Raw genomic sequence first — 27,902 nt, 5'->3', positions numbered from 1 at the left:
TTGATACCAAAACAGATCCCGAAATCCTACCATTGGCATAAATGGAGGAGCACCATGGACCCCGATGATCTTTCTTGCCGATGATTGGGAATTGTTAATGCAAAATGATGAAGTGAAATTCAACACCACCTAAATGAACACACAACCAACAATACCTTTGTCACTGTTTGTGCATATCGTTGGTTTGATCCCCTATAGGCCTTGGCAAAAGTTCGTGTGACGAGGTTGTTTGTATGAGTTGAAACTCCTCCAGCCAACTGCCAAATAATAAATAGGTAGGATGTAGCTCTACATTATACTTTGATTTTGCTTTTAGGAAAGTTGAAATCAAAAGTTACACTGAGCCGCTACAACTTACATCAATTGTTTGCTTGCCTGAGACGGCCAAAAGAATAAAGTAAAATAAAATCTATTTTCTTTCATGAAAGGGATAATAGGATTCGTTTGGAGATAGCTACTCTGCGTGGACGCGTGCAGCAGTGCTCGAAATAAATCTTTTTCCAAAAACTTAAAAAACCTACAATAAGGTTTTTTCACCTAATTTAAGAGGTATTTTACACTTAAAATATGCTAAAATCTCACCTATATAAATTAAAATTGTAGGTAAATTTTAAAATTTGAAAGTGGGACTACACCAGTTTATACATATTAAAATTTGAAGGTGGGACTATATAAATTAAAATTGTAGGTAAATTTCAAAATTTGAAGGTGGGACTATACCAGATTAGGTCTATATATAATTATAAAATTTGAAGGTGGGACTACACCATATTATATATATCAAAATTTGAAAATTGAGACTATATAAATTGAAATTGTAGATAAATTATACCTCTTAAATTTGGTGAAAAAGCCTCATTGTAGGTTTTCTAAGTTTTTGGAAAAAGATGTATTTCGAGCACTGGACTACACTAAACCTTACAATATATAGACATTTCAAACCTTACAGTATATAGACATTTCATAATTCACGTCTTAGCTTGTGAACATTAATCATTTCATGAATGCAAGTCACACCTTTCACAGCTTACGTACATGAACGCAAAAGAAAATTCACATAAAGATAAAGCTAATTGAAACTTAAAACCAATCAACATGATCGCTAAGTGAGGAGGATTTTGAATCACCATTTTCAAAGCATCCCCTTCACATGTGTAGATGGTTGTTTATCAATGAGAGCGACGCTTAGGACACAACATCAAAGTTGACTTTCAAGCTCACCCGTGCCACAAGTTGTCAACAACACCCTTTGCATTGGTATTCAAAGGTTGATAAGGTACATTAAAGAGGTATGCAAGAACAACGCCATCAAACCATAGTTAGGAAGAGAGAATAATATTCGTTGTACCATATTCAATGGCCGAAACGCGGCCCCGTTCTCTCTCTTCAAAAGCGCCGAGTGACATAGTAACTCAGCGATAGTTTTTGACGCCCTTCTGCCTTTCAAATGGCTGTTAACCCTGCGTAGGATGGGTTGACTCGTGAAGAACCCTGCATTTGAAGGGATCAAATTGAAGTTGCCCTTCAATTGCGAAGGAAAAAAATTGCCTAGATCCGTCATTAGAAGGGCCCGCCAATGAACTGCCCTTCAAAAACCGATTTCAAATTTTACAAGTTCTTTAGAGTCTAGACTAAGTTTAGTCTTTCGTTCTCTGCTGAGTACTCCATTGCTCACGGCTCACGACGAGTCACCAGTCACGCTGTGTTGTCCCTGCCGTCGTCCGACTCGCAACCTATCAACCTGCTGCCGCCTGCGTCTCCCTGTCAACCTGAAGCCTGCGACTCGCCACCTGCGGGGGCAGTTTCCGACCTACCGGCAACTTCGAGTCTCGACCTGCGTCACAGCCTCACACACCCAGCGCCCCCACCTGCGTTCACGATTCTCTAGTGCTGCAGCGGTGCAGCCTGCTTCACGCTTTACAAAGAGCATACCTGTAACTTTGGAAGGTAGGTAAACTATGAACATTGAGCAATGTTTTTTTAAAAAAAACTTGTCTTTAAAGTTGGAACTAAATTGGGGTAGACTCAGTGTTCTAGAAAAATGTGTCTGATCTTAACATCGTGCCGTTTTCAATTTCAAAAATGCCGATTGAGGACTAGGGCTCAAGAGGAAGGGTGAAATTACGCTCCACATTGCACAATAGAGAAAAATAGTGTAAAAACCCAAAAAATAAACCTAATTTTCTAAAATTTCCTCTTTGCAAATCCGAGGAAAGGAACTTTGAATGTTTCCAAAACCGGAAAAATAAACTTAAATTTCAAAAATTTCCTCTTGATAAATCCGAGGAAAGGACTACTAGACACTAGACTATAGTTAGCTTGACTCTAGAGAGGTGCACATTGTTGTAGCCTGCAAGCCCCAAGGATTGTCAAAATCATTTTTAAATCTTAACCGAATAAAATAGGGACAAACAATAAGCTTGAAACTATTTGGGTTTTTAGATCATAATTTGAAACATTTGTTGGCAATTTCCCTAAATCTTGCTATATTTTGTCGTCTTTTTTCAAGGCAAGTTTTGACTCAAAAGTTTCCCACGTTTAAAGTGTATTTTACGCGTTAAGTCTTAAACTGTTTTGTAAGCTTCAAATTTTTCTTTCTATACTCACAATTTTCAGTGATAGTGTGGTCACTGGTATTAATTCAATAAAGAATGTACATTAAGTCTCAAGCCGGGTGTGTGACGTCGTAGGTTTCTTTCAAAGACTTAAAGATTTCTTTCTTTTCAAGTTTTTTGAAGTAGCAGAAGCGGTTATTCTGTGTGTAGACCAAAATGAAAGATACTTTAAAGAGTTTCTTCTTGTAAAGATGTGCTTATGCTTTTAGCAACAATTATCAATCGTAATTGTATATGTAGATATTGAGACAATATAAACTTGAAATAGATTTATGTAGAAGCAATTAGAATAGTCTCAATTTGCCACATGGTCATATGGTTTGACCGGGTGTGTTATCTTGAACTATTCATTCTTACCAAATGGCAATTTGTGTCTCTTTTGACTATTGTTAACTTCTTTTCTATGGAATTACAAATTCTGTAGTCTCAATTTTTCACATGGTCATATGGTTTGACCGGGTGTGTTATTTTGAGCTTTAGTTTCTTACGAAAATATAGATTATGTCTCTTCTTACAATAACAAGGGTAACAGACACCTTGGAAATATGTGTTGCACATACACAATGTCTTTATTTCACATATAATTACAAATATAGTTTCAATTTTTCACATGGTCATATGGCTTGACAGGGTGTGCCATCTTGAGCTATCGAATTTTGCCTTTAGTTCTTCTACCATTCAAAGTGATTTATGGTATATCATTGTGTCATATTACATCAAGGTCGAAGCATTAATGTGATTGTTTAAGCTACACTCGAAAACATCTACACATATGTAGGTTGACTTCTCTTCTCTCTTTCTTTATAGGACATCTATATAGTCACTATGGCAGAAGGTAAGAAGAAGGCATTTCTTCAATCTCTAAGGTAAACTCTTTGCAAGTCGGTAAGTGACTTATTGGAGAAGCAGGTGCAGAGTATTGTGCAGAACGAGACGCTCATAGCAAAAATGCTTGAAAAAGCAATTGTAAGCGCCGTCTCCAAGGAAACCTTTGTTATTAGTAAAGACAAAGCTTACCAGTCTGCTTATAGCATCATTAGTAATATGGAAAAGTGCGTTTGTGATCTATATGAAGCTCTTCCCAAAAGCGTTCGGTTGATAAAGCTAAAGGCTTGGGATTTGGCTTGGCGTGCTGAAAGAGAAAAGAGTAAGCGTGTCAAAGATGTAAGATACACAATATGTTCTGTTTAAAAAGCTACGAAGGGAGCAAGTCAACCATGCCCAAGAGAAGATGGAGTCAAAGATAGATTGCCATGGGCATTCGACTGGGAACCTCTACAGAGATTTGCGAGGAACTCGGAGTGTACTATGACTCTTGGAATACCACATGATGCCATCAACTACTTACAAAACTTGGGTGTGAGCTCTTTTGGAACATGCTTCTAAGTAAAAATTAATGGTATTTCGTATCTTCCAAGTAATAAAACTTATGCGGCATAGCAGAATCGAGGAATGCAAACTTCAAAGACAGAAGTTAAAGTCCTTCAAGGACGAGGTCAGCTTTGATCTTCGACACAGAGGGATTGTGCGTAGTATTGCACATACGTGCTATGAGCCTTTGATAGCCATTTTTCCATACTTCAATGGAGGAAGCATTGGGATAATGATGCGCAGTCTATCTTTTAAAAAAGGTATCTTCAATAAAATTGTGAAAAAAAAAGAGAAAGATGGTGCCGGTTCCAAGGCAGGATCCGTACGTACGTACGGATCCGTACTGTACCAAAAAAAAAAAACCGAATTTCTCCTTCGCGTTTTTGGATTTAATTTCGTCTCTGTTTTGGGGGTTTGGCCGCCTGGTTATTGAGACAGAGTGAGTTTGGGCGTCTGTTTATTTCAAACTATTGACTACAGAGTACTATAGAGAGAGTTTGGGCGCCTATTTATTGCAGACAGAGCTCTGCAAACTCACCTGCAGAGCAACCTTGTGCGCGGTAAAGGTAAGTGCTCGTCCTCGCGAGTCTCTCCCGTCTCCCTCGCGCATACCTTGTGTGTTTCTGGCGATAGCATCAATGTTTTTGTTCACCAATCTGTAGGTACACCATGCCTCGCAAACCCACCCCAGTCTGGAGCGCACACACCACTGTCATTGCGGTGGTAAATACAGGAAGGCAAGCATGATCAGGAACACGTACTTGGGCCTGCAAATATTGTGGAAAACAGAAGACAAGTACGGTGACGCGTGTGTTGAGGCACCTTATTGGCATTGGCACTAGTGGCCAGTGCGGAGGGTGCAAGCTTATTCCGCCAGCGATAAAGGATCCTCATCTTCAAAGTCTGATGTGGATTTTTGATTCTCATTCAGTTAGTAGTATGTACTTTGCAGCAGTGCAACTGCTAGCATGCTTCGTAGTTTTGTTGAGTCGGGACTTGTGGCTTTCTTTGTGGATTATGGTTTATTAGATGTCATTTTTTTTGTATGGATTCTATCATGATTCATCTTGGTATTTTGATGAGATTACGGTCTACCATCTATGATTCTGTGTTATTTCAGTACTTTATGAATTGTATTGCCTTTCAAGTTTCAAGTCTCGTTTGTCGAATACTATACAGCGTGCAAATTATGATGAATATGAAGTTCTCTGTAGTTTGAAGTTTGAAGTTTGAAGTTTGTTGAAGTATATTTGAGAGAAAACTGAAGCTTTGAATTGTATTTGTTTGTGAATATTGAATGTCGAGAAAGTGGTCATGACTCGCCTTGGATTGTCTATTTATGACAGCCTTGGATAGTAGAACAGTGAGCTAATATCCTAGAAGTGATACTTATGAATTTATTATCAAGTACGGACCGTATTCTAGGTTTTTGACGTTTTTGAAAAAAACCTTACGAATTTTACGTACCTTACCACTCAATCCATTCGGTACTACGTATAGTACGTATCGAACACGTACCGTATCTTACGTACCTTTCCACCTAAGCCGGTTCAAGTAAAGGTAAGTCAGCTAAGCTGAATCAAGGAGAGCTTACTCGAGTTGTGGCTTTTGCGAACAGTCTTCAAAATATTATAGCTGCTTCAATACACACAATGATCTATACCCATCAAGTAGGTGTTATTCATTGTGATCTGCATCCTTTCAATGTTATGTTGGATTTTACAAGGGATTTAGATCCTCTTGTTGGCATCATTGAATGGAGATTAGCCATGAAACCTGAATCAGAGAGACGTAAGTCACTCAATTGTTGTTAAAGCAAAAGCCATAAGCCTAAACCTTGGATTGCTCCAGAGCTATTGAAGGACACACATAATGATCATGTGTATACCAGAGAGGTTGATGTATATGCACTAGCCTGGCTTATTGACAAAATGATTAACTTCTGTAGAGAGTTTTCTATGGAATATAGAACCGACTGGCTAGCATCTCGTTCAGCAAGTGAAGCATACCATATTCAAGAGATTATTAAAGTTGGGTATCTTCTACAAAACAAGAATAGAAAGTCATTTGAAGGATTGTATACAAACTTAAACTATATGCAATTGGATGGGACCAAATGTCTGTGGCCATTGGTAGAAATGATGCCAGCCTTTTATTGAGTTAAAATGAAAACTCTTTGTAATAGGATATTGACCGTCGAAGATGTAACTCCCTCTTCGAGTATATGTTGGCTATCAAAGATGTATTTATTTTGTTTTCAATCAATGTATCGCAAGTGTTTTTATTTTGTATATTTTAAATATATCCTTTGTAGTCATAAAGACAGTTTATGCTATGTTTTTTTGAATTTATTGTTAGATGGCTCCTCTTGGACGACCCAAGAAAAATAAAAAGCAGAGGACCATTCAAGAAGTCCTTGGCTTGCATGTTCCTCAACTTTCTCTTGACAAAGAGGTTGGTGAGACGGCTACTCCAGCTTTAGGTAACACTGATGCTGAAGATAGCTCAAGCAAAAAGAAGTATGTTCGACGATAGATAGAAAGTTGGAGGATACCTAATCTTTGGGCTTTTCCAATAGTTGATAATGATGGAAAAGAGAGAGTCAAATGTAGGTGGTGCATCTTTGCACATAAAAAGACTCAATTTAGTGGAGAAGGATATTCAACTTTGCAAAGGTCTGCATTAGATGAGTACGCGACGTCAGGTTCGCATTCAGATGCGAAGGCAATATGGAATGCTCACATTAAAAAAACCACAATTCCCATAGAGAAACACATTGAAGTGTTAATAGATGAGGGGAGAGAAAGAATCATCTTAGTGATGCAAACTTTGTGGTTTGTGGTTCGTATAAATTTGCCTTTTGATGAGTTTTAAAAGCTTTGCAATTTCCAGCGTTTTATGTGGACACCAAATATGACAACTACAAGTGAATATTCTGCTTATACGAGCACAAGTGCAGGAAAAGAGTTTGCAAATGCCATCAAACATGTCTATTGGGAGAGACTAAATTGTTGCTAGTCCCTTTTATTCACTGCAAATTGATGAGAGTACAGATGTAAGCACTTAACTGTACATGATTCTTTATGTTACTTACATGCGGGCGAATGGCAATGGGTTTACATGCACGTCATTTGTGGATTTGTTGTATGTCAAAAATGCTGAAGCTTAAAGCTTGTATTCTACCTTGATGGCATTTCTGGTCAAAATGAAGCTGCCATTGCATAAAATGATAGGCATTGCAACTGATGGTGCCATTGTTATGACATGTGCTAATAATAGTGTGGTTTCGAGATTAAACAAGGTTGTGCAACATCTTTTGAGTTTTCATTGTGTTGCACATAGGGAGTCTTTAGCTGCAGGTGATGCATTCAAACTATACAAGGAATTCAAATTTGTGGACAAAGTGGCCAGAAAGTTGTATGAATGGACTTCCAGATCTGCAAAGCGACATCTATCATTGACAGAAGTTGTAAAGGACTTCAATATTGGTCGTAATGAAATAGTGATGTTAGGTGCAGCGGAATGAATGTTGTTTTTTCTCAAGATTAGTGATCTTTATTGCTCAAGGTTCCTTTTAGTTCTTAGGGAAAGAGAGAGCTTTCCGTCTTATTGAGAGTGCTATGATTACGAAGAAAGTGATTGGATATTGTGCGTGCAAGTGAATAAGACTGAGAGAAGGAGAGAGAAGAGATACGACACCGAGAGGTTGTAAAACCCTCCTGCGAAGGTCCCACTCTCGTCGACAAGAGTGGTCTACTTTGATTGCAAAAAGAGTGTACAATGCGTATGCAATGGACTGATGCAATGGGACTATGCCGATGACGATGACGGTGATGATGAGGACGACTTAGGGTTGAAATCTGGGATCTTCTAATCGCTGAATTTTGGGACTGTTTCGGTGGCTGAAAATGACTGTTTAGGCTGCGTTTTCTTGGGCTAAACTTGGGGGATCATCTGCAACTGAATGAGAGAAATCTGCTAATGTTTTGCTGCTGAAAACCTGCGTTTTCCAATGGCTGAAAACTGTGGATCTACTAGCGTTTTTGATGGGGTGAAAAACGCTGAGAAATGGTGAAGTTTGCTGGCGTTTTTGGATGAAAAACGCTGGCTGAAGGGCTGGTGTTTTTGCACTGAAAACGTTGGGCTGAGGGTGCTAGGGCGATCATGCAAGGGAAGGAAAGCGGAGGAAGCTGCTGTAGTAGGAATCGCCAAGGGAGGGATGGGGATGGCGAGGATCTACTGTTGGAAGGGGGTTTCTGCTGAGAAGTTACCTGTTGAGCGGGAAGCTCTTGTTGCCTCTTCTGCCAGAAAGTGCTAACTTGTGTTTGCTTATATATTAACTTAGCAAAATTGCCCTACCTACTTTTGTTGGAAAGTCACTTAAAAATAATAAGTGAAAATCCCAATAAATAGGAAAATAGACTAAATGCACTGTAAAATTCCCCTAACTGATGCTAATGGATTCTGATGGAAATTCCAATGATCATGCTGTGTGTAACCGGAGGATATGCATCTATGCTAAGTGACTGGGCATGCACGGTCTACGAATAGACTCACAAAAGTGCCAGATCACTGCTAATCTAAACTGATTGAACTGACGGGAGCCCTGCTTTGGTGTAGCTTATCCACTGACACATAGGGTTGGGATGTGTCACTTGACATCCCCTCCTTTTCAAAGTGAGGTACTGGTACCGAACTGTATGGCGTCCAGGGAGATCGCCAACATCATCCGGAATCCTGGAAGGGACTCTTCGCCGGCCCACTCTGTTGTGTGGGTCGTGCGGTACTTGAACTTCATAAAGGTCTGCAACGCTTGCTTCTCTGGGCTGCGCCGAAAGCGACTTTAAGTCTTCTGTGGCTGTTTTGATGCTTTAACTTCGTCGAGAGTCCTGCTTCTTTTGTCTTCAAAAATCTCCATGGCTGAAAATTCCTGAAACCATCTCCAACACAAAACCATGAACATACCTATTCCATGTAAAGTGAAGGAAAAAATCTTGTCTTCTCTAAAGACTGTGTATGCAATGTAGACGAACATAGAGACGGAGTGACAACCCGTTCATCAAACACCTGCAAACAATGCGCTCGAATCTTTTCTATTTGATCAATATTAATCAACTGTGGCAAATCACAATGGAAATGCCCATGCTTGGTGCTCATACTATCATGTGTCTTTCAGAAACTATGTCATGCAAAGGAAGAAACATGGAATGTGACTTCCTGACATACAACCTTTTCAACTTTTCATGAACAATCCGCATACATTCGTGCTCATTCATGAGAGAAACGTGCTCAACATACAGTATGTCATGCCTAGGAAAAGGGATCACATAACGATGTTGACTAAAATACAGGAAACCTTCACGAATGAAACACTCGAACAATGCGTGCGTATCAATCATGCGAACACATAATACTTCCTGTGAGGGTTCTTTGGACCTAGGCTCGATAGCCAAGATCGCTTCTTCCTAAAGGGGTTTTGTGGACCTAGGCTTGAGAGCCAAGATCGGTTTATCCTGAATGATCGAATCGTCCTGTGGGGGTTCTTTGGACCTCAACTCGAAAGCCAAGATCGATTCTTGGTGATTGATCGATGCTACAACAAGGTTAGCTTCGCTAGAAAAAGCATCCACTAACACATCATCCTTGTGAACAATCACTTCATCTTCATGCAACTCATCATGCTTGTTAGAAATCACATCTTGATCATGCAAATCATCATGCTTGTCATTGTCATCCAAATCATTATGCAAATCATTGGTTTCCAAATCATCATGCTTATCATTGTCATTCAAATCATCATGCAAGTCATTGTCAATCAAATCATCATCATGCTTCACACAGTCATGCAAATCATGTGTATCATGCTTTGGAGAAGAAGAGACTGAGAGAGTCTCCTTTTCCCGAATCTCTTGCATCGGTGTCGGCACTTGAGAAAAGAGTCGCAACATCTCTTGCAATCGTGCTTTGTTCTCGCGATAAAATTCTGCATTTCTTGCTTTGTTCTCTCGATCAAATTCTGCTTCTCTTGCTTTGGCTTCCAAGCGTGCTTGCTCGTGCTCACGCACTATGGCTGCGATTCTTTCTTGGTACTTACGCTCGATGGCTGCGATTCTTTCTTCGCTTTCTAACTTCCTATCCATCATCCTCTTGTTGAAAGCCTCCATAGGAGTTAGTGCAATCCTTGTCGTAGATGGGGAAGGGTCCGAAAAACCTCCTGGTGGGGAAAATTCTTCTTCGCCTCTCTCATGCTCATCACCTCCAAGTAAAGTATCCATTCCGCTTCGAGTGATGACCGTTCTGAAGTCGTGGGTTCTTGTGGGTTCTTGGGGGTTCTGAAGTTCACGAGGAACTTGAATTCTTGAGGGTCTTGGATTCTTAAGTTCACGAGGAACTTGGGTTCTTGTGGGTCTCGAGTTCTTGAGGTTCTTGAGGTCCTTGATTCGGGAGAATCTTGGGTTCTTGAGGGTCTTGAGGTTCTTGAGGTGTTCTTTCGCTTCCAAATCGCGTTGAGAAGGATCTTCTCTTCACCCGAGTTTTACCCTTTTCTGCGGGCGCACCCCTTGGCGGCCTTGCGTTCACACCAAGGTTGCTTTTTCCCACCTCACGTCGATTGGCTGGTCGCTAAGTGTACGGTCCGCTCTCAATGAGTGAAAAGAGACAAGGGGAGGCTGGACAAGCCCTTCGTTCTTGGGATTCCTGTCACTCTTCAACAAAACACGATTAGGAATCGTCACGCCCAAGTAAACTTGGGTTCGTGCGATCGCAACAAGCAAAAAAATTCTTGTGGTTCTTGTGGTTCTTTCCTTGAGTAATGCAGAACACTTCCAAAGCTCTGATACCAATGCTAGGTGCAACAGAATGAATGTTGTTTTTTCTCAAGATTAGTGATCTTTATTGCTCAAGGTTCCTTTTAGTTCTTACGGAAAGAGAGAGCTTTCCGTCTTATGGAGAGTGCTATGATCACGAACAAAGTGAGTGGATATTGTGCGTGCAAGTGAATGAGACTGAGAGAAGGAGAGAGAAGAGATACGACACCGAGAGGTTGTAAAACCTTCCTCCGAAGGCCCCACTCTCGTCGGCGAGAGTGGTCTACTTTGATTGCACAAAGGTGTACAATGCGTATGCAGTGGACTGATGCAATGGGACCATGCCGATGACGACGACGGTGATGAGGACGACGACTTAGGGCTGAAATCTGGGATCTTCTAATCGCTGAATTTCGGGACTGTTTCGGTGGCTGAAAATGACTGTTTTGGCTGCGTTTTCTTGGGCTAAACTTGGGGGATCATCTGCAACTGAATGGGAGAAATCTGCTAATGTTTTGCTGCTGAAAATCTGCGTTTTCCAATGGCTGAAAACTGTGGATCTGTTGGCGTTTTAGATGGGGTGAAAAACGCTGAGAAATGGTGAAGTTTGCTGGCGTTTTTGGATGAAAAACGCTGGCTGAAGGGCTGGTGTTTTTGCACTGAAAACGCTGGGCTGAGGGTGCTAGGGCGATCATGCAAGGGAAGGAAAGCGGGGGAAGCTGCTGTAGTAGGAATCGCCAAGGGAGGGATGGGGATGGCGAGGATCTACTGCTGGGAGGGGGTTTCTGCTGAGAAGTTGCCTGTTGAGCGGGAAGCTCATGCTGCCTCTTCTGCCAGAAAGTGCTAACTTGTGTTTGCTTATATATTAACTTAGCAAAATTGCCCTACCTACTTTTGTTGGAAAGTCACTTAAAAATAATAAGTGAAAATCCCAATAAATAGGAAAATAGGTTAAATGCACTGGAAAATTCCCCTAACTGATGCTAATGGATTCTGATGGAATTTCCCATGATCATGCTATGTGCAACCGGAGGATATGCATCTATGCTAAGTGACTGGGCATGCACGGTCTACGAATAGACTCACAAAAGTGCCAGATCACTGCTAATCTAAACTGATTGAACTGACGGGAACCTTGCTATGGTGTAGCTTGTCCACGGACACATAGGGTTGGGATGTGTCACGTGACAACTGAAGTTGTTAAAAATGCACGATATTCGATGGCTCTCAAAAGGGCAAGTTATGATAAGGGTAGTGCGCTTCATCCCAGCTTTACCGACTGTCTTGAAGGCAAAAGAAACGGACTTGTATGCAGACCTCACAAACTACAAAATACAGTTCCTTTTACACTTCTTTGCAGATGTCCTTGGAGAGCTCAATGTCTTGAGTTGTAAACTTCAAGAGGATCACATTGATATTTCTGCTGTCGGTAACCATTTGAAGGCTGCTATAGACTCTTTGCAAATGGCTTTTCTAGGGAATGTATTTGGATGTGAGGCAATGTATACTCAACTTTTTTTTGACAAAGGCGATAAATCAACATGGCGTCATTGATTACATTGATTCCTTAGGAAATTCACACAGTCATCAACTACATCTTGGTCCTTTGTGTGACGAGGATGCCCAGACAGCAATATGGCCAAAAATTACCATGGGAGAGCACCTCCACGAAGAATCCAGTCTCCCAATCCTTCTACTTTGTAATGATCCGTTCATTAAAGCTAGGAGTCTGAAAACCCACGCTCCAGAAGGGGCTGATTGTATTCACTTATTTGCATAAGGGCCACCCTTAATCTTTAGAGTGCCTTCCAGATCCAATCATCCGAGCTGTAGTGATGCTGTCCTGCAGAATATCTTCAAATTGAGGCACTTCATGTTTCATTTCAAACACCCTTGCATTCCTAGCCTTCCACACATGTTTTAAGAAAAAGAACCTGAGCACTTGCGTGCAGACCAGAACAGCCTCGCCATCCTTCACACCGCCCCCTAAAGACCAAATCGTTGCTCGAGAAGGAGATCTTCAGCGTTTTCTGCACCCATTTGACAAGCTTGCCTGCAAACCCCGCCACCGATTGGCACAGCTTGAATAGGTGGATGGGATCCTCAGTCGCAACCCGACAGCCAAAGCAGCTCTCTGATCTGATGCCTCTCACTTTCACTTTGTTCCTTGTTGGAATCGCCTCCCACATAACCTTCCATATGAAGCATTTCATAGCAGCAGGCCCTTGAAAATGCCACAATCTTTCTGTACAATAGGCCCATTTTGATTCGGCCCTGTCGACCCTCCATATTTTGTTGAGGGGTAAAACCAATCTGCACTAACCATCAATGTTTTATAAACCTTACCGGTGTGAGGCAATTCAAATATGTGATCCTTTGGCCAGTGCCAAGCCTTCCAGTCAAGCGTTGGCTCTTTGGCTCGGCTTGGGATCCTCCTCCAGAACTCCAACATTCTACTCACAAGAAGTGTCTCCTGTGTGCTAAGGCCACCAATTCCTCCGAATCTTTCCAACAATAGTTTTCCAGGTCCCAAAACAACCCAATGTGAGCTATACCTTTGTTGTGAAGTGTCCTGGCCACCATTTTCTACATCCCAGACAACCCACATGATCCAACCTTGCTCAACCAAGGAGACCAGAGCGCAATAGAGTTCTTGAAGTATCTGGCTGTTTCACCCCATTCCAGTGTAGCAGTTGCCCTCCTGTGTTTGCGAATAAGTTCTCCCGTGCAGCCTCCAATCCTTAGTGAGGCCCAACCTGGAGCTATCAACTTATTCGGCACATCCACTTCCAACCATTTTCCCTCCTGGGATACCATTTGACTCGTATCCACAAGATCCCATGTCATAAAATCTAATCTTTAATATCTAACCAACCCAAATGATTTTCTCATATTAAATTGATCACTTAATGTGGGAGAATAAACGGGAACAAGTGTTATGATATAGACATGTGCTTATAGATCTATCTCAACACGGGGCCAATGGTAAAGGGGCCCAAATGAGAGATGGTCTATCAAAGAGCAAGGCTAGTCAATGGAGCATAAGACCTTAAGGTTAGCTTCATTGAAGAACTCCAATAATGTGTGTAAAAGTCCTTTGACCTTAGGTAAGCTAGGGCTGAGCTTGAGGCACGGGAACCCGACCCAGCTCGATATGCTTGTCTTGCTTGTCATGCTTGATGACTAAGGTGCTTGAGGTGCTTGAGATGCTTGAGGTGCTTAATGATTGAGATGCTTCACATGCTTGAGATGCTAGGGTTGCACTTGAGGTGAGAACCCAACCCAAGCTTAAAGTGCTTAAGAGCGAAGCTTTTGGTGGGAACTGGGCCTATGGATGAGGGACTTGAGGTGTCTAAAAGTGAAATATCCAATCCCTACAAGGAGGGGGCGAGCCCTACATGAGGGGGGATGAGAGAGAACACCCACACACTCACATAAGGCATGCATGGTACAAAGAAAGCAAGAGGGACACTTGTCAAGTTCCTCCTCATGTTGCCCTCATGGTGTGCCTGAACCTTATTGGTTGGCAATCCAAGGGGTCCAATAATAAATTAGGAGATTTAATTAATTGATTTAGCATTTATCTAGCCCTCTCTCTCAAAGGGGAAAGAGGGACACTTGTCTCAAGGCTACCCTTGTTGCTTGTAATGCCTCCTGCTTATGATTGGCTAGGCCTGGAGGGGTCCAATGAGCTTCAAGCATGAGCTACAAGGGAGGTTCGACCCAAGCAAGCTAGGGGGTTGCTTAGGGGGTATGCTCACCCACACACACTCACAAACACTCTCATTGTGTGCTATGCAAAGTGCAAGAGCTCCCTCTCCTTCTTTAAGCAAGTAGAGGTTGAGAGCCTACACACTCTTGGCTATGGAGTGCAAATCCAACCAAGAGCCATGCTTCAATGCTTAAGCTTGCCATCTCCTTCTTCTTCATTACTATGCTATTATGTATGCTAGCAACAAGAGTATGATAAGTGAGGAACTAATTCTTTCTCCTACGAAATGTTTCTTCTTCCTCTTCCCTACCCATGTTTGTAAATTATCTCGTCACTAGGCTGCAGCAAGCTATGGGAAACCCTGCTTTGCAAGCCGAAGTTACTCAACAACTACGTGCTTATGGAATTTCCCTTCCTCTCCAAGAGGAGAGAGAGCTTAGGAGGCCTCTTGAAGAGGACCCCAAGAGAGGACTCTCTTCCATTCGAGAGGAGGAATCCAAAGAGCAAGAAAGCAATGAAAGTTTAAGTTCCTCTGAAGATGTGAGTCCACGAAGACGGCGGTCTAGATGATCACCCACTCCTCCCAAGAGGAAAAGATCAACACATAGTCCTTCTCCTCATCACTCTGAAAGGCAAGAGAGGAAACAAAGGAAGAAAAGGGCTAGGAGGAGACCACCCTCTTCTCCTTCTTCTTCACCTTCCACCTCTTCCGATGAAAGTTATGGCTATTCTCCTAGAGAATACAAGAGGGGAGGACATCGCAAATCATTTCCTGCATGGCGAAGGTCACAAAAGATAAAGAAGTTCAAGGAAGGAGGAAAGAGTATCTCTTTTCTCACCTATGATGGCACCTTTGGTGCTACTGACAAAGTGTTGGCCTTCATCTAGCAATTTGATGCGGCCTTTGGAGATGAGGGCTTCACAGAGTCCTCCAAGCTACGCCATGTAGCCATGCACTTCCAAAAACCAGCTCGTCAATGGTGGGGTAGCCTTCGTGGCAATGATGAAGCCCCAAAGACATGGAAAACTCTACGAGTTTCCATCATGAAGCAATTTCCTTGCAAGCGATGCAAAGGACAAAGTTCTTACCGAATGGCGCAGCTTGAAGCTTCTCTCTCATGAGTCTATCCACAAGTACGTAGACAAGTTTTGGGATTTACATCTCAAAGCTACTGTCTTTCAAAAGATAGACTTTGCTAAGCAAAGGCAGCAATTTTGTGCGGGATTACTTGAAGAGATGGCCGAAGACATCAACTCTCAACGGCCTGGTACTCTTAGTGAAGTAATCCATCACACCATGGTTGCTTCACGCATCAATTTCCATCAAGGGTCTAGACGTAATGTCAAGTCCATGGAAAACAAAGGCAGCAATTTTGTGCGGGATTACTTGAAGAGATGGCCGAAGACATCAACTCTCAACGGCCTGGTACTCTTAGTGAAGTAATCCATCACACCATGGTTGCTTCACGCATCAATTTCCATCAAGGGTCTAGACGTAATGTCAAGTCCATGGAAAACAAAGACAAAAATGATGCAAAGGGGAAAACCAATGTTCAAAATACTTCCCACGTCACTCTCAACAACAACAACAACAACAAGAATCGGTCCAAGGAGAAGGGAGTTTACAAAGGTAAAAATAAACTCTCTCCCGAAGAGCTTGAAGCTTTTCGCAAGGACCATAAGTGTTTCAAGTGTGGGGAGCAAGGACATGGCTATCGTTCTTGCCCCAAGAAGAATACTCGCAATGAGACTCCTAGGGCTTCCACCATCGAAGCTCCAAAAGAAGATACTCATTGCAAAGGATCATCACTTTCCTATGCTTGGGGAAAGGTAAGGGAGCATGATGCCTTCATCTTGTTTGACCCTGGCTCTACTCTGAACTTTATATCAATGGAGTTGGCCACCAAGTTGGGCATTCAAGCTTTTGAGATGGGAGATATGGTAATGGTTGATGCAGCTTTCAAGGGACAGCAAGCCTCCGTTACTCCCTTGATTGGGAAGTTGAGGCTTCATGTCCAAAGCTATGTCGATAAAGAAGACCTCTTCATCTCTCCTCTCCAACATGAGGATGCTATCCTAGGGGCGCCATGGTTTGATCGCATGGCTGTCAACATGAAGTTCCCTGAAAAGAGAATCTACTTCACCTACAGGGGAAAGAACATGTATATAGATGCTAGTGAGCGTGGTCGCACTATTCCACTTGTAAATCCTCTTTTTTTTGATAAGTCAATGAAGAGCTCAGTTTCTGCGTACATGATTATTGTCAAAGAGTCTCTAAAAGATACTAATGTTTCATCAAATGTAAATGGTAGGAATCAAGAAGAGTTAGACTTGTCTAATTTTCTAAAAGGACTCCAAGATGTGTTCATCGATGATATCCCTATGGACTTACCTCCAACACGAGGGGATGATGACCATCGCATGGAGCTCCTTCCAGGAAGCTCACCGCCTAACAAATCTCCTTATCGAGTCTCACAAGCTCAACAAGAGGAGATCATAAGGCAAGTTGTAACAGACTTGGACACTCCAAGTCAAGAATGAACCGCGACAGCACCAAATAACCACTTCAAAACAATTCACAGATCACAATAGATTTGCACTGGCCTGGCCGAGTTCCGTGCCTAGAGATATTGGCCCCAAAGACTGGCGCCCCTTTTGGTATTTTTTTTTTGTATTAATCAATCATCAAAGTACAAGAGAGCGGTTAGGGTTTCACTCTCAGACTCTGCGTCCAGATGCTCTGAGAAGTGAGGCCCTCATCACTAATTTAAAGGTTACAAGGGATGCCCAAAAGCAGAGCCCCAAAAGCTTTTAAAATCAAAAGTATCAGTTCACTCTCTCTCTTAGAGAGTCTTTTCTCTTTTTTTTATAAAAAAAAAGCAAAAGCAAAATTCGCGTCGCTAATCATTTTCCAATTTTTTTTTTTAAAATATTCCGCCTCCGCGATTTCCAGAATTTAGGGTTTCTGGCAAAAATTAGGGTTTGCAGGAATTTTAGGTTTTTGTCAGAAATTAGGGTTTCTGCTGTCCGCCACGTCATCACTTTGTGACACAAGTACAGGAATTGGTAGACAAAGGGATGGTGAGGCCTAGTTCCTCTCCCTTTTGTTCTCCAGTCCTTTTAGTGCAAAAGAAAGATGGTACATACCGTATGTGTGTGGACTATCGAACACTAAACCATATCACTATCAAAAACAGATTTCCCGTGCCGCGGATAGAAGATCTGTTTGATAAGCTACAAGGCTCTACCTACTTCAGTCATAGTTACCGGGGAACGCCCCCTAGCCCCCGTTTCGGCGTTTCGGGGGGGGGCAGTTCCCTTCCCAAACGTTCCGAAACGTCCCAAAACGTTTGACGTTCCGGGTGGCCAGTGCAAACCGGAACGGCCGTTCCGGAACGTTCCGAACGCCCCCAAAACGTTCCGGAATGCCCCTGGAACGGCCAACGGCTACAAACAAATTTGGCAAAAATTGAAAAAATTGAAGTAAATCTTTGGGCTTCTTTTTGAAGTGTGCAAGGCCTCAAGGACTCATAAAATGCACCCCCCTCCCCCTTTCTCTCCACAAGCTAATCCTCAAGGCTCAAGCTCTCTCCCTCTCACACTCTCAAGATCTCTCCCTCTCAAGACTCACTCTCTCAAGGCTCAAGGCTTTAAGCCTTCAAGCTCTCTTCCTCTCGCTCCCACTCTCTCAAATCTCTCCCTCTCCCTCTCACTCTCTCGAGTCTCTCCCTCTCTCTCTCTCTCTCATCATCTAGTCATAGCAAGATTGAATGGTCTTCAAAACGAGTTTTTTGTGAGTATTAGAGTCAAAGCACTCTAATACTCCTTGTATTTAAACACAAGAAGCTAAAAAATGCACTATTTGGGTGTTTTTTATACCTCCCGTTCCGCGTCGTTCCCGTTCGGAACCCCTAGCCGTTCCCCGGTTCCGCGGGGATCCCGTCGTCGTTCCCGTTCCGCGTTCCGGGTAACTATGACTTCAGTAGGATTGACCTTAAGAGTGGCTATCATCAAATAAGGATAGTGGATGAAGATATCCTAAAGACCGTGTTTCGCACAACATTTGATCTTTATGAATATCTAGTCATGCCTTTTGGTTTGACTAATGCACCAGCTACGTTCAATCGTCTGATGGAGAAAATTTTTAGATCTTATCGCAAATTCACTGGAGTGTTCTTTGATGATATCATCATCTACTCCAAGTCTTTGGAGGAATATAAGCAACATCTCCAAGTGATTTTTCAAGCATTGAGGGAGAACAAGCTTTTTCTCAACTAAAAGAAAAACGAATTCTTCCTTCAAGAGATTCAATACCTAGGTCATATTATCTCTCACGATGGTATCCGTATGGATCCATCAAAGTTAGAGGTAATAAAATCATGGCCTAACCCAAGAAATCTACATGAGCTAAGAAGCTTTATTGGTATGTGCGCATACTATAAACGCTTCATAGCAAAATTCTCTCAAGTAGCGGGACCACTACACGACTTAACTAAGAAGAACGTTAAGTATGTATGGACTGCTAAGGAGCAAAATGCTTTTGAAAAGCTCAAAGAGAAGCTTACTTTCCAACAAGTCCTCGTACTTCCGGATCTCTCAAAGCCATTTGAGGTCCAATGTGATGCTTGTGGTGATTGCCTTGGAGTAGTTTTGCTTCAAGAAGGGCATGCCATAGTATATGAGAGCCGAAGGCTCAATACTGATGAACGAGTCTTGGGCATTTATGAGAAAGAGCTTTTAGCTGTTCTACATGCCCTAAACACTTGGAAGCACTACCTATTGGGGACTCCATTTATCCTACGAACCGACCACCAAAGTCTCAAGTATTTCATGACGCAAATCAAGCTTTCTGACAAACAAATGAGGTGGGCAAATTTTCTTTCGCAATTTAATTTCCATATTGCTCACATAGCTGGTAAGCACAATCAAGTGGCCGATGCACTTTCACGACGACCAAAAGTTAATGTGGTGTCTATAGCCACTCACAATGATCTATCCTCTATGATAGATGAGTATGCTACTGACCCTGACTTTAGAGACATAATGTCAGCCCTTGTTTTGGGGAAGAAAGAGGAACCATTCACCTTGCACGATGGTTATCTTCTCCACGGCAATAGGCTATGTGTTACCCATTCCCTTCGTGAGAAAGTTATGTATGAATCCCATGCTCCTCCATATGCGGGGCATAGAGGTATTCAACCTACTCTCCGAGGAGTAGAGACGTACTTCTATTGGCCTACCATGAAAGTGGACATACAAGAGTATGTTTCAAAATGTGTAGTATGCCAAAAGACCAAGTATGATAGAGGGAAGCAACCTGGATTACTCCAGCCATTGCCTATCCCAAATTCACCATGGGAGAGAGTATCCATGGATTTCATCTTTGGATTACCCAAGTCTATCCATGGGAATACAAGAATATGGACAATAGTCGACAGGTTTAGCAAGAGCACATTTTATTCCTGTCAAAAAGACTATTAAGACACATCAAATGGCAACTCTCTTCATATCTCAGATTTTCAAGCACCATGGATTACCCACATCCATCGTGTCAGATAGAGATCCTAGAATGACCAGTAATTTCTGGAAAGGTCTCTTTGAAAATCTAGAAACAAGATTGAATTTCGCTTCGGTCTATCACCCACAAACGGATGGCCTAAGTGAGATAGCCAATCTTACGATTCTCGATCTACTCAAGACTTATGTTACCGAAGTAGATCAACGCCCACAATGGGAAAAGTACCTACCTCTTGTAGAGTATGCCTACAATAATACTGTACATATTTCTACGGGAAAAGCCCCTTTTGAGATCATTGAGGGAAGACCTAAAAGTCCCTTGCTACTCAAAGTACATGGGAAGATCTTCGCCGCTGATTAGTATAGCCGTGACCTACAAGAATCTTTTCAAAAGATTAAGGAGGATATATCCATCTCTCAACAAAGCCAGAAAGCTACTGGTGATAAGCACAGAAGAGCCTTAATGTTCAAAGAAAATGATTGGGTCTTACTCAAGTTTCCTAAGGCTCGATTAAGGCAAACGACGGGTAAAAATCCTACGGGCCATCAAAAGTATTATGCTAAACTAGCAAAAAGATACTATGGTCCTTTCCAAATATAAAACCCATCAATAAGACGGCTTATCAACTCAAGTTGCCCAACCATTGGCTCATACACAATGCCTTTCATGTAAGCCTACTTAAACCCTACAAAGGAGAGCCACCAACTGAACCAATTATTGAAGACCCTCCCGAAGTTGAAGACCAAGAAGAGGTGCTACATCCCGAAGCTATCCTTCGGCATGAAGACAAGGTACTACGACATGGTAAGATTATCCGACGGTATTTTATTAAGTTCAAAAATTATCCTTTTGAAGATGCTAGATGGATGCAAGGAATACAACTTAAGGATAATATGAACCTTGTCAATGCTTACAATGCCACATTACAGTAAGCAAATGTACAAATTTTTTTTAAATGACTCATGTTTTTGTCTTATAAGACTAGCCCTCTTTTTAATTGTGCACAAATTTAACTAGTATGCATGCTTAGAATTATGTTTGTGATGACGACGTCTCTCAAACACCAAGTAGAATTTGTCACTCTACTTTGGGAGAACGAAATGGACTAAAGAGCAGACATGCTTGCGGCAGCTATGTCTCCCAAACACCAAATGGATTAGTCAGCCATCTTGGAAAGATGTCGTAGGGTAAAAAGGGATCCTCTACCCGCTAAGTAAAATTGACTAATGACTAAGCCTTTATCTCTTCTACCTCATAGTCGAGGACGACTATGATTTCAAGAGAGAGGTAATGTCATAAAATCTAATATCTAATATCTAATCAACCCAAATGATTTTCTCATATTAAATTGATCACTTAATGTGAGAGAATAAACGGGAACAAGTGTTAAGATATAGACATGTGCCTATAGATCTATCTCAACACGGGGCCAATGGTAAAGGGACCCAAATGAGAGATGGTCTATCAAAGAGCAAGGCTAACCAATGGAGCGTAAGACCTTAGGGTTAGCTTCATTGAAGACCTCCAGTAATGTGTGTAAAAGTCCTTTGACCTTAGGTAAGCTAGGACTGAGCTTGAGGCGCGGGAACCCGACCCAGCTCGATATGCTTGTCATGCTTGATGACTAAGGTGCTTGAGTTGCTTGATGATCGAGGTGCTTGAGATACTTCAGGTGCTTAATGATTGAGATGCTTGAGGTGCTTCACATGCTTGAGATGCTAGGGTTGCACTTGAGGTGAGAACCCAACCCAAGCTTAAAGTGCTTAAGAGCCAAGCTTGTGGTGGGAATTGGGCCTATGGATGAGGCCCTCATAGTGTGCCTGAAGCCTATTGGTTGGCCATCCAAGGGGTCCCCATGTTCTTTAGGCCTAGCCACCCAATCCCATCTACCCCATTGTTAAGGTTGAGAGTCCTTCGTGTTATTTTTCCAAAGAAACTTTTAATAGGGCTAAGGAATTCTTTCCAATGACACTTGGCCATTCTTAACACAGGTGCAACAAATGACATGTAGGGGATTGAAAGGAGTTGATGACCTTCACTCTGCTGTGGAAGGGGAGAAGAACCAGTTTCCACCTCTTCAATTTCATGTGAACTTTATTCATGATCCACCTTAGTCTTTGCTTATGTGAGACATCAACTCCCAGAGGTACCCCAAGATGGTGAAATACAGCACCCTTTGATACGACATCCCATGACCTCCTCAATGTAGCCCCACTCCATCCTGTCATACACTTTATCCGGATCAAGCTGCAACAGAATGCACTCCTGCTTGGTATGACTAGCATATTCAATGCCGACCATTGCAGCCAGAATGTTGTCATAGATAGACCTGCATTTGATGAAGCCATACTGGTGTGGGGTGATCACCCTGTTAGCATCGGGGCCAACCTTAATACAACCTCAATAAATACTTGTCGGGGCAGGGATTGAGGGGGCTATTGTGCAGGTTGGTAGGTGTAAAACCATGCAAATGCGAGTGCTCAGACGCAACCTAGGCTGGATTGTATGCAAGGTTGATCATGAGGGAAGAGAATGAAACAAGGCGTGTACTTGACACTGGGTGATGATGCGAGTACATGCGAGGGCTGGTTGGCGAGCAAATAAGAATAGGAGATGAAACACAGCATGGAGACTACGAGAATGCCTCAACGGCAGCATATCAGGCTTATGGAAAGAAACAACTCATGGAGATACCATGCAGGGCAACAAAGTTACTAATCACAGGGTTTGGCACCAGAACCAACAACAACCAAGAAGAAGCTAGGGTATTTGTCTTTATCTGTATGGCATGTTGCTTGGGTTTGAGCAGGTACGGTGCGCATGTGGTTAATGTTGCTTGGGTTTCGGTAGTATGATGTGTATGTGGATCATTGCATGCGACAAGATGTTTATGGTATGTATGACAAATGTGGCTGCATCGCGGGAAAGTACTGGAAACTAGCACGAGTATCACACAAAATCTATCACCATGTATGTCATATCAACATTCGTCATGTACCACCATTGCACAACAGTAAAGGTTGGATCCAAACTCGCATAATAGGAGGCATTCTCCTCTTTCATGGCATGATGAGGCCATGAAGCTCTCTTCGATGGGGGTGTGCGTTATGCATGAAAGGTGACCTTACTACCTTGTGTTTGAGAAGACAGACAGTATGTGAGAAAGACCGCTTACCCTAAGAGGTGCTCTAGCTTATAAGGCAAGTGTGTGCCAGTAACCTTGAGAGCACAGGGGTTTATGCACAAGTCCTAAGGATAAGGCATTAGGTAATGAGGGAAACGGTAATTGGATACGCAGGTTATTACAAACGATGGCCAATGACAGGGCTAGCACAAAGAGACATGTTCAAAGGTCAGGTGCAGGGAAATAATGCAGGATGTGCGTAGGTGAAGAGTCGTTTGGGGAAGGCAAAAAAGCGCGCAACCATCCAAACCTCGGGAACCTCCGAAGAACGCCTGTTCATGCCCTTTGTCTATTGGAACGTACCGACTATGGGATATACTAAAGTGGGGCAGGGCCAGGAAGCTCTGTGCTGTCTTCAGCGGATGTGTAGCAATGGCATCGCTCTGGATGCAATTAACTTTTGCTTGCATCTTGAAGGCATGTGGCACTACACTGGACTCTGATGTGGGCAAACGAATTGACGACATTGCTGTTACTCAAGGGCGATTGAAATAAAACATCTTGCTTGGTGCAGCCTGGTCGACTTGTATGCCAAATGTGGTTACTTCAAAAGGCACAAGAACTGCTCGAGGAGCTTGCTGGTATACGACTAGTACCTTATACCCTCTCTTAGGAGGCAGGGCCAGGAACCTATGGGCTATCTTGAGCGCATGCCCCTAAAACACTTGGCTGATTTGCTTTAGGCTTTGATGTGCACTGTTCAAGAGGAAGTCCAAATGCATGTACAAGAAGAGTACTTCGATGCTTGAGCTCCGCAGTAGGACTGCCTCCCTTCAAATGTTGAGCAATCTGCACATGCGGGAATTCTATTGACTTGTTGGTAGTGTGTCAATGTTAGTGCGATGGAGTCGGAAGGGACGTTCCAATCACGATCTGGGCTGTGCATTGCAAGTGCATCGGGGTGCTATAAATACTAGGGTTTTGTTCACAAGGCGCCCTCTGGAGAAGAAAAGGGGTTGGAGCGACACATGTCGATGCTGGGATTCTCGAATCTTTAGAAGTAGGGGACGAAAAGAGAGGAGATGGTCAGTGCTTGCTAATTGAAGAGCTTCCTGCAGAATTTTTTCAATTTGAAATGCTTTGGCGGGCATTTGTGCTTAGTGTTCCGTACTTGTGGGTGGCACCACCTCTGGAGAAGCGCACAAGTTCTAGCAAGCTTTCTAATTGGTGTCTCTTTAACCACATTGATCACAGGACATGCTTGGCAGAGGAACACTAGGTTTTTCTCTTCTGTTGTGATCCCCTATGCTTGCATATCTATGGCCTATGGCAAAAGATGTCATGCTTCAGGTTCAGATTTAGTCCTTAAGGAGGGTTGAGCCCAGAAAATCTCGCCATTTTTGTATGCTTGTGTGATATGTGACTTTTGACAAAAGATGTGCTCGTGTAGGCGCAAAGAAGCTTCTTGTTTGAAATTGTCCCCAAATTGTTTTGAGATTTCCCGAGGGGTGTTTCCAAAAAGTGAAAGTAAATAGATAATAAGAAAGAAATCAACAAAAAGGATAGATAGTAGCCACACACTGTTGACACCCTCCCCCTTTATGAGTCCTCTCTCTCTCTCTCTCTCTCTCTCTACTTGTCCATGTTTTCTTCTCCATTCATTCAATATTAAGTTTAAATGTTCGTGTGTTTAATGCAGGTATGGATGATGACCAGTTTCTTTCTTCTTTGTCACCCGAGCAGAGACAGTGGTACGTGGAGCGTCATCGTTCTAGCGCACTGTCGCACGTTACTACTCCGGCCGCGTCTCCCTCTGTTTCGGAGCATTCAGCGCGCTCCGAACCTTCGGTGTCAACGAGATGATCTTCACACTCGTCTAGGCACCAGCGGTGGCGGTCGTTGTGGAGATGTCGCCGCCGATGCTTCGACACCGCCTCGTGTTCGGCGAGGCTCTTTATCTTCCCCTTCTTTGCCTGCCCCGACACCAACCACGACATCGCCATCGACACCAGGTTTTGCGCGGCTGACGGCCGTTTCTAGCGGCTACACACCACTTGCTACTCCTCCAAGAGTCACTCCAGTGGACACTCCTCGCTTCGGGGCCCAGACTCCAGTGGAGACACCTCACATCCGTACCCCCGTCGACACGCCGATAGAAACCCTTGCCGAGACACCCAGGTTCACGAGACACCCAGGCAAGAAGGTGATTTCGCGCATGCGCGATCTTTGCTCTCAGGTCTACATACTAAACACTTGGAGTGAAGTAACGAGTGATTTAAAAGACAGAGTCATCAACATGCTTCATGACTAGTTCTCGTTCTAACACGGGATGACCGCTTCAATGAAGACCTGATGAAGGTTCGAATGCGCGAATACTGCAAGCACAAGCGTTTCGAAGTGCAAAAAGCAATCAAGCATGGGTAGATCAGACCAGATTGGCTGGCCAAATAAGATTAGAAAAATGCTAAGAAAGCAGCGCGCGAGAATCCCGACAAGTGGAAGCAACAAATGGAGACAGCGAGAGCGCGACTAGAGGGAGAGAGCTCGCACCACTTGGGGAGCGGCGGATGGGCATCATTTGAGGCCGATTTTCTAAGTGTTTTCGCATTGCTCTTTATGTTTGATAGTTTAGTGTTTAAGGGTTTTAAATTCTAACATAATAGATTCTTTGTATGTTTTGACAGTGGTCGATGACAGGACGTGACTCCACACCGTACGAGCGCGTGTACGCATGCAGGAAGAGCTTAAACGTCCTAATGGATATTCTGAGTTCTCGCGGCGGCATGGTTAGTATTAGGGTTTACTCTTTTCTATTTGTTGTATTGTTTTATAAACGTCGCTATATGTTCATAATTACAGACAGCTGTCTTATTGTTTTTTTTTTTCAGAATCCAACAGATATGCCGCTTGGACGCGATGAGACATGTGATTAGACGATGTCAGTCTAGCCGTAGCTAGATAGCATTAGTTTGATCAAATCCGAACAACACTTCGTGTTTACATTAAAAAAAACTTAATGAACTAAGGGATGTAGCACATAACATGTAACAAAAAATCCGAACAACACTTCGTGTTTACATTAAAAAAAACTTAATGAACTAAGGGATGTAGCACATATCATGTAACAAAAAATGAGTCTCCAAATCCAAAAATGGTGTCCTGAAATCAACTACGACCAAACGAAGGAGAATCTGGAAAAATATAAAGATGCTTTTAGAAAAAATAAAGAAATTTAAAAAAAAGAACTTAAAATTAAATAAAATACCTTCAACGACAAGCCATTTCGTTCATTAATTTATTTAAAACACGCGGGTAATCTACATTCTGTCCCAAAATAACGTCAATCTCGTCCAATTCATCAAGGGCTTCGACACCTTCCTTTGACGTATGTGGCTTTCCATTCAAAGTGATTGTACTCAGCATATAACATAGTCCTGAAATCAACTACGACCAAACGAAGGAGAATCTGGAAAAATATAAAGATGCTTTTAGAAAAAATAAAGAAATGTAAAAAAAAAAACTTAAAATTAAATAAAATACCTTCAACGACAAGCCATTTCGTTCATTAATTTATTTAAAACACGCGGGTAATCTACATTCTGTCCCAAAATAACGTCAATCTCGTCCAATTCATCAAGGGCTTCGACACCTTCCTTTGACGTATGTGGCTTTCCATTCAAAGCGATTGTACTCTCAGCATATAACATAGTCCCTTTGCATTGTGAAAAGCAGAATAAACATAATGAGAATCACAGGTTGTCCAAAAACAATTGATAAAATTGAGAGACATGCATTTGAACACTTACTTTCTTGTGCCTCTTCTATTTGACATGGACTTAAGTCGATGCCTTCTTGAAAACTTTTAATTAACGTCACATCACGTAACAAGGCTTTACTTTTCACTGCATCAATCAATCGTCTAGTGTACACTTTTATGGTAGACGAACAAAAGTTAATTGCATAATGTTCTTTGCATGCCAACGGGTCTTCATCAGAGGATGTAGAGTAGTGCCGCGTATGTACTTTGAGATGACTTGGGTTATCGAAGAATGGGTCCGAAATGTGTAAACGCGATTCATTGTATACCACAAAAGGTATAGGGCGTTTTTGTTCGACACATGGGCAAGGCTTGACCATTCTTTAGCAGACTTCATCAAAGCCCAATATAAAACCTATCCCACGAAATTCATTAAGTAAAAGATAAAAAAACTGACTCTCCTTTCAATAAAAATAATTTTATCTTCAATGAAAAGAGGAGCTGCAAATTTAAAAACGAAAACACACAAAACTTTGATTTTTTAACAGACCCAACGCTAAGATGAGACACAGTTTTCCTGTACATTTCCTAGCAATTTTATTTTTTTTGGAAACTTCCAAGTGTAATTCAGACCTACACGCCAAGGTCCGAAGGTGGACATCCATCTTTGCAATAATAGCAAGAAGTCAACCCCCTCAGGCTCCCTTCTGCAATGCAATTTAGTAGCACTAGTTCTGCCTTGGTTTCCCGCGAAGATTGTGAGGAGCTGCCCAGGATTTGATTTTTTAACAGGCTTAACGCTAAGCTGGACACAGTTTTCCTGCACATTCCTTAACACTAATCCAGAGAGAGAGAGAGAGAGAGAGAGAGAGAGAGAGAGAGAGAGAGAGAGAAGCCTATTTACACGCCTCAAGGTCAAAAGCAATGCTACGGTAGCCTACTAGCCTCTATTCCCCAGCCTTTAGGCGAGCATGAGAGAGAGAAAGCGCATGAAAACCA

General features: G+C 42.4%; 1 long non-coding RNA gene and 1 pseudogene across 1 annotated transcript; both read left to right on the top strand.

The window, feature by feature from the left end:
- The first annotated feature begins 1,447 nt into the window (after positions 1-1,447).
- Positions 1,448-27,429, top strand: LOC147425894 (uncharacterized). Its single transcript, XR_015186210.1, has 3 exons — positions 1,448-1,947; positions 25,831-25,932; positions 26,035-27,429. It is a non-coding gene; the product is annotated as an uncharacterized LOC147425894 (long non-coding RNA).
- On the top strand, positions 6,807-12,572 carry LOC147425895 (uncharacterized; annotated as a pseudogene).
- Positions 27,430-27,902: the final 473 nt, after the last annotated feature.

This window comes from Adiantum capillus-veneris, chromosome 24 (assembly GCF_014529385.1).
Source record: "Adiantum capillus-veneris isolate H3 chromosome 24, ASM1452938v2, whole genome shotgun sequence".
Classification (NCBI taxonomy): Eukaryota; Viridiplantae; Streptophyta; class Polypodiopsida; order Polypodiales; family Pteridaceae; genus Adiantum; species Adiantum capillus-veneris.
This window is presented reverse-complemented; position numbering and strand designations above follow the sequence as displayed.